We start from the raw sequence: 12,778 nt of genomic DNA, 5'->3' as shown, positions 1-12,778 counted from the left end.
CTGACCTGTTGGATGGATTTCCTTTAGGTTCAGGTGATGGGTTTGGCGGATATCGGCCTGTCATTGACCCTACAGGTGCGTAGGGTTCATTTGTTTTTCCCCTTTTTTTTTTTTTTTTTATCTTTTCCTTACTGTCTTTGTTTCTTTTGCAGTGTCGGATTCCAATGAAGTGTATGTTCCACGATGGAACATACGCCGAGGAACAACCCTTCGTACCCCTGTGGAGTGCGTGGATTGGGCTCGCCACGCTGCTCCTCATGGTGCGTTGGGGGAAGCCATGGCTAGCTACCAGGAGGGTAGGCTAACCAATGAGCTTCGGGTTCTCCAGGCCCGGATGCAGCCGCGCATCGAGCTGCTTTGTCGTGAAAACGACAAGTTGAAAGCAGCTCGCGCCAAATACGTATCTGAAGCGCGTGCTCTCCGGGAGGAGAACCAACAGCTGGCGGCAGCTGCCGCCACCAAGGAGAAGGCCTTCAAGGCCCTCGAGGTTGAAGTTCAGGCGCGACTCGAGGCCCGTTCCAAGGCTGCCCAAGCTGTGAATGAACAGCTTCGGCTGGCCAGGGAAACTGCGCGAAACGCAACCGAGAGGGCTGCCCAGGCTGAAGCCGTTGCTGAGCCTCTGCGTTTGGAGAATGAGGAGCTGAAAGGCAAATTAGAGGCTCTCCAACGCGCTCATGATGCCTTGGCAATGGAAGATGCCAAGAAACTCCAGGAAATCCTGGACCAGAGGGGGGTGCTTGACCAAACCGAGCGGAAGCTTAAGGGCGTCGAAGAGGCTGCCGCTAAGGAAGTTTTACTTGCCAACCTTAACAAGAGCGAAGCCGAACGCGCCCATACCGAAGCTCAAGCTGCCCTCCGATGGCTTCTTCGAGAAGCGTTGCCTCAGGTATGTTTAGATTTATCTTCACGCATTTCTTTTGTAAGAAAAGGTTCTAATACTTGTATTTTTTTCTGTAGGTTGTGCGTCGGGTCTTTTCAGAGACCTCCTACGATGATGCTATGACCGCAGCCCTCAACGCTTCTCATGATGATGGGGAAAAGGCCGGCTTCATGCTTGGTCTAGGGTTTGTTGAGAAAGGCGTCCCGCCTTCCAACTTCCCTTTGTTCGATGTGGATACCGAAGCCATTTACGACCAAGCATTGAACCAATACGCCGCCTTCCCGCATCCAGTGGTGGAAAAGGTGGATGAAGTAGCTGTTGCTGATGATGAGTTAGCTGTCCTCAAAGCTTTCCTCGAACCACCCCGTTCTTCTGACGGAGCGGGTCCTAGTGGAGGCGGCCCTGAAGCTTGACCCCGAAGATCCCTTTCCATTGCTTAAACTTGTATAGATTCTCTTCTAGGCGGGTAGTAACCCGGCCATTCTTGTAATATATTATTGAAATATAAATCTTTTTTGCGTATAAGATTGTTATTTCCTTCTTTGGATTCCTTGCTTTATAAACTCATGACTTGCATACTTAGTTTAAGTTAGCAATTTTCCAAGTGTTCTAGAATAAGTTAACCTCTTGAACGTGGTTGATGATAGGTTAAAGTTTCGCTTCCTCTTTCGTGATTGTGCGGGTAGAACCGTCACTTGCACTTGGTAGGATGGCTAAACTTTAACCTTTATCTGACCTGCGTGCAGGTTTTCCTCATTTCTAAGTATTTAGGATAAGTTAACCTTTGAACGTGGTTGATAGTGGGTTAAAGTTTCGCTTCCTCCTTCGTGATTGTGCGGATAGAACCGTCACTTGCACTTGGTAGGATGGCTAAACTTTACCCATACCTGACCTGCGTGTAGGGTTTCCTTTTTTCCTTGTATTATTTTTTTTTTTTTTTTTTTTTTTTTTTTTTAGGATAACCTTTGAACGTGGTAAATGATAGTTTAAAGTTTTGCTTCCTTATTTGTGATTGTGCGGATAAGACCGTCACTTGCACTTACAAGGATGGCTAAACTTTACTTACATCCTACCTGCGTGTAGGTTTCCCTTATTTTTAACGTTGTGTTTATGCGGGTTTTGCCGCCTTCCACACGTAACGACTTACTTCTCCCCCTTTGTGGTAAACACCGGCACCAGTGGGGAGTTCATAAGAATAAAGGTAAACACATTATGAAAGGAGAATCATTTCCATTAGAAGTGGCTCTTGGCCTTTTCTTTACAAGTATTGGAATTGATCTACATATAACATTTGCGTAATTGAGCTCCATTCCATGTTCTTGGGATGGGAGTGCCATCGAGCCTTTCGAGCCGGTATGCGCCCTTTCCCAGAACTTGTTTGATAACATATGGCCCTTCCCAGACTGGGGCCAACTTTCCTGGGCGTTCTTGGTTCGAAGCCTCGTTGTTACGCAGTATGTAGTCTCCTTCCTTGAAGTTGCAGAGTTTTACCCGCGTGTTGTAGTACTTTTGCATTTGTCGTTTGTAATTCTCTTCACGCACTGCGGCTAAATCTCTGCGTTCCTCGGTTAGCATAAGATCCAACCGTCTTTCCGCATCATTGTCTTCTGGCTGACTCAAGACCCTTGGTGAGGGTAGACCAATTTCGACCGGGACCATGGCTTCCGTGCCATAAGTGAGGCTGAACGGGGTTTCCCCCGTACTGGCCTTCTTCAGCGTTCTGTTTGCCCAAAGGACGTGCGGAAGCTCGTCCACCCAGCCGGATCTGTGTTTCAAAAGTCTTTTCTTGATGCCTTCGACGATGCTCTTGTTTGCTCTCTCCACCTCACCATTACCTTGCGGGTGTGCCACTGAGGTAAAGGTGTGGGTGATTTGAAGTTCTTTCAGCCACTGTTGTAGCTTCTTGTCAGCAAAGTTGGTGCCGTTATCGCTCACCAAATTCTGTGGAAGTCCAAAACGGCAAATTATAAATTCCTAAATAAATTTTTTGATATGCTTTGCGGTTGTTTGGGCTAAAGGTTTTGCTTCTATCCACTTGGTGAAGTAGTCGATGGCTACCACTAGGAACTGAACATTTCCTGCTGCTGTAGGAAATGGGCCTGTCACATCGATGGCCCACTTCTGAAATGGCCACGAAGAAGTGACTGGAACCAGTTCGTTTTTTGGGCGATGCGTGTTAGGTGCGTAAAGCTGGCAAGACCTGCATTTTCTGATGTATGCCAGTGCATCCGTATGCATCCCCGGCCAAAAGTATCCCGCGTTGTTTAGCTTGGCTACAACAGCGCGGGGGCCTGCGTGTACCCCACAGATGCCTTCGTGTACTTCCCTTAGGAGGTAGTCGGCATCTTGGTTGTCCACGCATCTCAAGAGTGGGCCAAGAAAGTTACGTCTGTAAAGGATGTCATTGACGAGTTGATAATTCAGTGCTTTACAGCGTAGTTTTCTTGCCTGTGTTTTTGACTCTGGTAGTATTCCTGCTGCAAGGTAATTTATTATTGGTGTCATCCATGTTTCTGTATTGTTCTGGATGACACAAATTTCCTTGTGCGGGACTGATGGTGCTTCGAGGAGTTCAATGCGGATGTCCTTTCCCAAGTGGGTGAAGGCTAGTGATGCAAGCTTGCTTAACGCATCCGCAGATTTGTTTTCGCTGCGCTTGACGTGTATGACTTTACAATCACTAAAATCACGCATAAGGGTTTTTGCCTGGGCGAGGTACAGGGCCATGGTGTCATTCACAGCCGTGTATGTTCCATTTATTTGGTTGGCCACCAGCATGGAATCCACGTGGGCTTCTAAGTTTTTCACTCCCATCTTACGCGCAATTCTCAAACCGGCCAAGAATGCTTCATATTCGGCTTCGTTATTCGTACTTGGAAAGTCCAGCCGAATAGCGTAAGTATATTCTTGGCCTGCTGGGTTGGTTAATTTTAACCCTGCGCCTGAACCCTCGTTACTGGCTGCTCCATCAGTGTAGAGTCGCCAGACATCATTGACGTCCTGTGCTGGGGAGGGTTGAGCCTCCTCCTGGCACTCTTTTTCCCGCGAAACGGGGACTTCTGCAATAAAATCGGCCAAGACCTGGCCTTTTATGGCTGGTCTTGGCTTGTACTTAATTGCATATTCTCCCAATTCAATTGCCCATTTGGCTAGACGTCCCGATAATTCGGGTTTGCCTAGAACATTTGAGAGTTTGAAGTTGGTGAGAATGGTGATTGGGTGGCCCTGGAAATATCGTCTTAACCTGCGTGAAGCGTGTATAAGTGCTAAGACCAATTTTTCGAGGGTAGAGTACCGGGTTTCTACGTCTGTTAGTACACGGCTAACATAATAGATTGGCATCTGGATGCCCTTTCGTTCTACTAGCAAGACTGCCCCGGTTGCTCTATCTGTTGCGGAAAGGTATAGGATTAACTCCTCTCCCGCTTGTGGTGCTGTAAGCGTTGGGAGTTCGATCAGGCGTGACCGAATCTCCTGAAAAGCTGCTTCTGCTTCTGGTGTCCAGCGGAAGTGCGTTTTCTTCAAGCAGTTTCTCAGTGTTGACACGAAAGGAAACGACTTATCCGCATGGTTTGCCAAGAAGCGATTAAGTGCGACTAGTCGCCCATTCAGTGTCTGAGCCTGTTTGATGGTGGTAGGTGATTCCATTTTAACAATGGCTTCGACCTTTTCAGGGTTCGCTCTAAAGCCATCTTTAGTAACAATGACTCCCAAGAACTTCCCTTCTTCCATCCCAAATGAACACTTGCTCGGGTTGAGCTTCATGTTTATCTTTCGGAGCGTGTTGAAAGTTTCTTCAATGTCTTTCAACATCGCCTCAGGCTCGAGGCTTTTGATGACCAAATCATCCATATAGACTTCCAAGTTTCTCCCGATTTGGGCATGAAACTCTTTGTCCATTAGTCGTTGGTACGTGGACCCTGCATTCTTAAGTCCGAATGGCATCATTTTATAACAAAATGTACCATCGGGCGTCCGAAATGCGGTTTTGTCCTGGTCATCAATGGCCATGTGGATTTGGTGGTACCCCTTATACGCATCCAAGAAGCATTTAAGGCGAAATGGCGCCAACGAATCCACTTTGAGATCAATTTCTGGTAACGGATAACAATCTTTGGGGCATGCTTTGTTCAAATCTTTGAAATCTATGCACATGCGCCATTGTTTGTCATTCTTCGGTACCATTACGGGATTTGCAACCCATGTTTGATATCTACTAACGCGTACGATGCCTGCGTCAAGGAGTTCCTTGACTTGGGTTCTACACGCGTTAGTTTGTTCAGGCCCCATTACCCTGCGCTTTTGTACGATTGGCGTAACAGCCGGATCGCATTTGAGCTTATGCTCCGCCATACTTCGGGGTACGCCAGTCATGTCAGCTGGTGTCCACGCAAAGATGTCAGCGTTTTTCTGCAGTAAGCGCTTGAGTAAGGTGCGGGTGGGATCAACAATTGTTGGTCCAATGGTAACGGCCTGGTCGGGGTATTTGCCATTGAAGGCCCATTTTTCCGGTTCAGTGACGGTTGGTTTAGCCTTCTTCGGTTTGGGTTTAGATGAGACAGATGCAATGCATACCTGGGGAATGCCAGAGATCATTGCTACACCCTCAGCTGTTGGCCATCCCATCATGCCGTGGACTGAAGATACCACGGCGTTGAATCTTGCCATCCAATCTCTTCCGAATAGGATGTCGTATGTATGGTGTGGCTTTTTCATCACGACAAAATCCACGTCTTCTGTGCGTGAATGATTCCCATCAGTAAGAGTAACGGGGAAAGATAGGATACCCAGGGGTGTTTCTGTACTGCCATCAAACCCTTCCATTGAAGCGTAGACCGTTTCCAAGCGTTCCTTGTCTTCATCATCCAGCTTATCAAAGAACTGCCTGTACATCACTGTCGACGAAGCGCCGTTGTCAGCAAGAGTGCGGGAGGTGATGTAGTGCCCCAGCTGGCTTCTGATGACGATGGGGCCTTCTTTGCTGGGGCCTCCTGGCACTCGCGGGAAGCGCACCTCAGCTTCCTTCCACGCGCATGGTTCTATCACCCGTCTTTTTCTTCCTCTGACCTTGCCATGAACCATGTTGATGCTGATGTCGACGGGCTTTCGTCCGTTACCTCTGTACCGGTTGTCATTCCTTCCTCCCTTCCTGATCGATGCCACGAGATGTGCAAGCCTTCCATCCTTAACAAATGTTTCAATAATATCCTTCAAGGATGTGCACTCTTCAGTACCATGACCCTTTGTCCCGTGGAAATCACAGGATTTGCTTTGATCCGCATTAGGTTTCTGCCGGATCGATGGGGCTTTGGGCCATGTCAATTTTTCCATGGCAAATATCTCCGTGACGCTCTTTGTGAGTGGCGTCCACCGGTGTTTTCGATTTGAAGGGTGTGTGTTGTCCCTTCCGCCAACAAGAGGGCGAGAGCTGGATGAGGTGTCAAAGTTTACCCTTGACTGCCAAATACCTAGCCTCCTCTTTTTGTTCTGCCGGGCGATCCGGACATTGTTCTCTCTTGTCCTCTGCGTGTAGAGGTGCGTACTCTGGGGAAGGTCCCTTCCCAGCTGCTTTTCCGTCTCGGCAAAGCGCTTTGCCGCCGTCATGATGGCATCCCATGTGGATGGCATGCCATCCTTACCCGTCAACGTGCGGATAAGTTCTGGGTATTCGGCGCCTTGGATGAAGGCGGCGCGAACCAGATCCTCACTTATGTTGCCGAGACTAAGCTTTTTGGAGTTGAAGCGAGTGATGAAGTCTAGTAAAGATTCATCCTCCTCTCTCACGCAGTTGAGGATCGTCCACTGCTCTTCAGTGTACTTCCTCTGTTGGCTGAAGTGCTGGCTGAACTTGTTCTGAAAGTCCGCCCAGTCATATATGTGGTGGATCGGTAAACGATCGAACCATGCCCTGGCTGCTCCGACCAGAGTCATCTGGAACATGTAGCACCACGTGGGTTCCGTCCAGTTGCTGACGGTAGCCCCCGCAATGAACCTGTTCAGATGGTCGTCTGGGTCGGATAGACCATCATAAGTGCCAATGTTTGACATTTGTTTGACACTTCTCGGGGCGATTGCCTCCGCAATGTCTCTTGCGAATTTTGACCTTCCTGCATTTGTAGCAGTTGGTCTAAAGGTTTTGGAGAAGTCACGCGGGTTTCTCTCCGCGATTGGTTTAAAAGCTTCCCCAAAATTCCTTTTTGGTTGGACGTCCGTGTCCTTACGCTTCCCTTTCGCCTTATGGCGAGGGTTCGCGTCGGTATCAGACTCCAACTCGTCTTCTGAGTACTCGCAGTCACTGCTCATATTGAGGTGTTGGCGAGTACTGGTGAATTCGTCAGCCTGTTGAGCTGAACGCAAGCGTTCATCCAATTCGGCTTGGAATTCTCTTTGCCTTGCTTCGGCCCACGCCTTCACTTGATCTAATGTTTGGCGAGGGACCTTCGTTCGTTTTTCCAGTTGGGTATCGGTGAACCCCAATGGAATATTTACTCCACTTGCCCCGGCTTGGGTAGTCGGGGTAGTGTTCGTAAGGATTGTATAACCGCCGGTGTTCCCCCCAGTTGCTGGGGTGGTTACCGGGGTTTCTTGGTCAGTTACAGGCCTTTGGACCGGAGTAACGTTAACCATTTCTTCAGAAATTGTGAAAACTAAAATAGTTCTAGCTTTTATGCACGGATGGCGCCAATGAAGAAACACTAAGTGACCCGGTACAGATTATAGATAATCTGGGGGTTAAGTAATGTTTCCCACGAATGAGGTCTAGCTGAGAAGGCTGTTCTTCAGGAGACCTGCAAAACAAACACCGTAAGCTCGTCACTGAGAAGGGGGGGGGTTCCTCCTTGTGACCACCCTCCGGCGTGAGAATCAGACTAGGTTGCTCTGAATATAAGTGTATATTAAGAGATTGCTAGATAACTGGATAGCAGATGATCTTACCATTCCAAGATGTTGGAGTATTTATAGCCGAAGGTAGGTTTTCTAGAAGGTACAGCCGGCTGAATAGTATTCCTGTTCAACCAACAGTGGATTACGCACAGGCCATACTGGTTGGTGGGTAGGTTACGGCCAACAGTAACAAAGTCGGCTGCACTATTCCACCAACTGTAGACTATGCACGTCCCACTTACTGTGGATTGTACGCAGGCCATGCTGGTTGGTGAATAGGTTACGGCCAACAGTAACACTATTCCACCAACTGTAGGCTGCGCATGCTCCACAGTAAGGGTTGGTGAGTAGGCAGCGGCTAATAGTGAAACAGTACTAGAGGGTGCTCCTCCTCGCACTGTTGTCGGTGAGCTGTCACCCTGTGATTGGCTCATGGGCTGTTCTGGTCAGATCGTCTGTCCTATCCATACCTTGGTAGGTATGGTACAAAAGATCTTTCAGAATCAGACTGGCTCATTTGGGCGGGATTGTTCCCGCCCTGCTCATTCCTTCACGTGACTGCTGAAGTAGCTAGTGTCTTGTGCGTGTAGCCCTGCTGTCTGCGGGTAGCCTTCCCTGATGGCTTGTATCCGCAACTGCGGGAACAGGCGGGGTACTTCACCATTGGGAGGCTTTCCCTGCGTGTACAGCTTGCGTACTGCGCGTAAGATTCTATGAGCATGGTGGGTCCTGCGGGAGCAGATGGCCTTTGCGCAGACGTCCCTGTTCAAGGTGAGTCTTGCGGGACCAACTGGTCTCTGCTGGAACCTACCTCTTCACTTGAGATCCCATTCCCATATCAGATAACTATAACTGAAACTGCCCACTAATAACCAAATACTGGTAACCAAACGTTACACCATTAATAAATATGAAATTAATCAATGATGGTTGCTACATTTCACTTATAAATAAGTAACCTACATTCACTTCCTTAACAACTAAATCAACCATCAATCACAATCTCTATCTAACATGGCTCTAGTAGACACCAAAAGCAGTGCATCCAAAAGACGAACCCATAGCCGCAGCTCATCCGACAGCGACGACTACTCCTTGCTAGTCGACGAGGCTGACGCCGCTGCACCAGACCACCACCACCCACCACTTATATCAACCTACAACGACCGCATCCGCCCCTTGCTCAACTGCATTGACAAACTCCGCCAACTCAAAGTCATGCAAGAAGGCATCCAACTCCCAACGATTGTCGTCGTAGGCGATCAATCGTCGGGCATGTCAAGTGTCCTCGAGTCCCTCGCGCAAATCAGCCTCCCACGCGCCCAAGGCATTTGCACGAGGGTCCCGCACATTATGCGGCTTCAGCACCACCCTGGCCCGCAACCAATACTCCACTTGGAGTATCATGACAAGACGGTTGTGACTGATGAATCGCGTATCGAAGAGGATATTATTTCCGCCACTGATGAGATTGCTGGAAATGGTAAAGGTATATCACATACTCCATTAACATTACTTGTTAAAAAGAAAGGTGTCCCGGATCTTACAATGGTGGATCTCCCGGGTATAACTCGTGTTCCGGTACACGGCCAACCCGAGGACATATACGAGCAAATAGCCGCGATAATTAACGAGTACATAACCCCCGAAGAAAGCATAATACTAAACGTTCTTTCGGCTTCTGTTGATTTTTCAACATGTGAATCCATTCGAATGTCGCAACGTGTCGATGTTACCGGACAACGAACCCTTGCTGTGGTCACAAAAGCTGATAAAAACCCTGAAGGCTTGCTAGAGAAGGTGACCGCGGACGATGTTTACATCGGTCTTGGCTACATTTGTGTTAGGAATCGAGTTGGTAGTGAAACTTATGAAGAAGCTAGAATCAAAGAGTCCAAGATGTTTCAATCTCACCCGCTGCTTCGATTAGTTGATAAATCAATGATTGGAATACCGGTTTTGGCAGATAAACTGGTCGAGATTCAATCAACGATTATATCGAAGTGTCTTCCGGATATTGTAAAGAAGATAAACGATAAACTTACCGGTTATGTAGGCGAACTAGACAAGTTACCGCGAAAGATGACGTCTGTTGCTGAAGCCATGACGGTTTTCATGAGAATTATCGGGTGCGTTAAGGAATCGTTGAGGAAGATTTTGATTCGAGGCGAGTTTGAGGAGTATCTGGATGTTAAGTCCATGCATTGCACTGCTCGGTTATCGGAAATGCTGAATGAGTACTCGGTCAAGCTGCAGGCGAGCGATGAAACGCAACGAAAGGAGTTATTTCTTGTGGAAGAAATTAGGGTTTTGGAAGAAGCGAAAGGGATTGCTTTACCTAACATTTTACCAAGAACTGCGTTTCTCACAGTTCTCAACAAAAAGGTCAACGGCGTATCTAGCATGCCTGTTGACTTTGTAGGAAACTTGTGGCATTACATTGAGGAGGTTGTGATTAGTGTTTTAATGAGCCATTCAGATAACTTCCCGCCGCTTCAAGCTTCAATGAGGAGAGCTGGACATAGTTTAATTGCTAAGATGAAGGATGTATCAGTTAACTGAGTGATGGAGATGGTTGAAATGGAAAAGATAACTGATTATACTTGTAATCCTGAATACACTGTTATTTGGAACCAACTCATGCATCATCAACCCGCTTTCATGGAGGCTACCAATGATGTTACAAAGCCAATAGAGCTTGAAATCGAGTGGTTTAAAGTTGAGATCGCGCATTTGAGAAGCTGCAATCGTGATGTTGTGGCGCAAGTGTTTGATATGAAAATGAGGATGATGGCTTATTGGAAGATTGTGCTTAGGAGGATGGTGGATTGTATGGCTTTACATATGCTGTTTAGTATTCAAAATCTTGTTAAGGATTTGGAAGTTGAGATTGTTGAAGAGATGATGGTGCCACATGGTGGTGGGATTGAGAGGATGCTGGAGGAGTCGCCGGTGGTGGCCGGAAAGCGGGAGAAGCTTAACCGGAGTGTGAAGTTGCTGAGGGAGTCGAAGAATAGTGTGACTAATATGATGGATCAGGTTGCTACATATGGGGACTAGGAGTTGGCTGTTTTGCTATTTTGGATGTGTTTGTTTGTTTTGTGTTTCTGCTATGTTTGTTTTGAAACTTTGATCCTCTTATGCAATAAGTGAGGCACCGTTATAAATGATTAAGCTCAAAGTTATATAATTGTCAATGGTCCGTTGTGCGGGTAAAGTTACCAAGTGATTCACAATTTACATACTATGAACCATACTATGAAGTTACAAAAATCCCAACTATGTGTTTAATCCTTAATTAATCACTAGTCTTCATTTTACTGATTAATTTTGGACTAATCGGCTAATTAATCAGTCAATGATCAAATCCAGCCAAAATCAGGATTAACCGGACTTAATCAGCTTTTTTTGATGAACGTCTGGCTAAAATCGGTGGTTTCTGTCGAGATTCCAACCAAAATCAATGGTTTCCGCGATATTCCAACCAATTTCCAGCCACAATGTATGTGTAGGTATAAAACTGAAAATTACATATAAAAATATGTGCATGTATATATACAACTAAAAATTATACATTAATGTCCGATCTAATTAATCTTGATTAATCTCGATTAATCCTTATTAATCACTAGTCCCCACCCTACTGTCCGACTAGTGACTAGCGATTTTTAATTACAACACTACTATGAACGCTTATCTTCATTTTTGTTTGCACAATGACGCTTCCTTCTATGGATCCACATGCTACTTTAGATAATCATTTTTTTTATATTTTTTCAAAAGACACGCCTTCTACTATTTAATTTGTGTCTCATATACATATCTCGTACACTTACTTATTATCCTTTTGTCGTCTTCTCCTTCGTCGTTTCCACTGTCTCATTCATATTAGACGTGTTCACTTAAATACAAATTTATTTTTAAGCATTAATATATTCATGGGCGAAGCTTCCTTACTACCCGGGTGTCCCTCCCCCATTTTTGTGAACTCCAATTCAAAGACTACTTGCTAGAATTATCCAACATAAATTGTCCGAACATGAACCAACTTTTGGAGTTTAAAGATTCACCTTGTGGTTTTGAATACAATTCTAATTCGCATGTTAAATTATTCAAGATTATTGTCGGTTAAGCAAAATAAAGAGCTATAACTGATAATACTGTTTTCATCTTCAATGGGACTCCATGAAACTAATTGGTTCCCAAATAGGTTAATATCTTTTATTAGAAAGTCAACCAAAAAACATCTCAAATTCCAACAAACTTAGACGAATTTCCAACAAAGTTAACTAGCCATGATTTTGCTACAGCAACAAAATAGTGACAATATGACTTTTTGTTGAAAATTATTGCTAACTCTCCAATAAAAAATACATTTATCGATTATGTTTATTATTTTCATTGGAAAACTATTGAAAGACATCATAAATATCTATAATTATTTGTGTTATCTGTAGTATTATACTTTTGTTGGAAAGGTTGTAGCAAATTAGAAAATTAAAGTAACACAGGTCTTGTTGGAATTGTTGGAAGTTTGCAATAACATACTTTAACAATTTTGTAGTAAAGTTATTGGAAATTATTTAGTGTACTTTTCCATGCAATTTTTGTATGAAAAATCGATTGAAAATGGCTTTTTCAACTAACACCGTCATAAGAAAATGACTCATTTTCCATTATTTATATTTAATTATTTTCTAATAAGGGTTGTCCTTTACAAACTAAATTTTTTATTTAGAATGGTCATCACATAAAAAAGCTGGTGAAAAACTAGAAAAGCATGAGTAACTTATATTGTAAGAAGAGGATTTTTAATTCACTCAGACTGACTAATTAACAACAAACTTTGAATCTGTACTACTAAACCGCAAAAACAAATCATTAATGATACAATCTAAGAGAGTATATTTTCTCCTTTCTTCACATAAAAAATGACTTGATCATTCTAAAATCTCCATATCATCCACCAAACTGTAAGACAAATAGCATATCAAGCCGATTCAACGTTCTCGA

General features: G+C 45.2%; 1 pseudogene; it reads left to right on the top strand.

Annotated features, from left to right (window-relative positions):
* Nucleotides 1-8,654: 8,654 nt before the first annotated feature.
* Nucleotides 8,655-10,825, top strand: LOC143554426 (dynamin-related protein 4C pseudogene; annotated as a pseudogene).
* The last annotated feature ends 1,953 nt before the right edge of the window (nucleotides 10,826-12,778 follow it).

This window comes from Bidens hawaiensis, unplaced genomic scaffold (genome assembly GCF_021521415.1).
Source record: "Bidens hawaiensis isolate Kalapana, Puna unplaced genomic scaffold, B.hawaiensis_p1.1 tig00017681_1, whole genome shotgun sequence".
Taxonomy (NCBI): domain Eukaryota; kingdom Viridiplantae; phylum Streptophyta; class Magnoliopsida; order Asterales; family Asteraceae; genus Bidens; species Bidens hawaiensis.
Note: the sequence above shows the minus strand (reverse complement) of the source record. Positions and strands in the feature narration are given on the sequence as shown.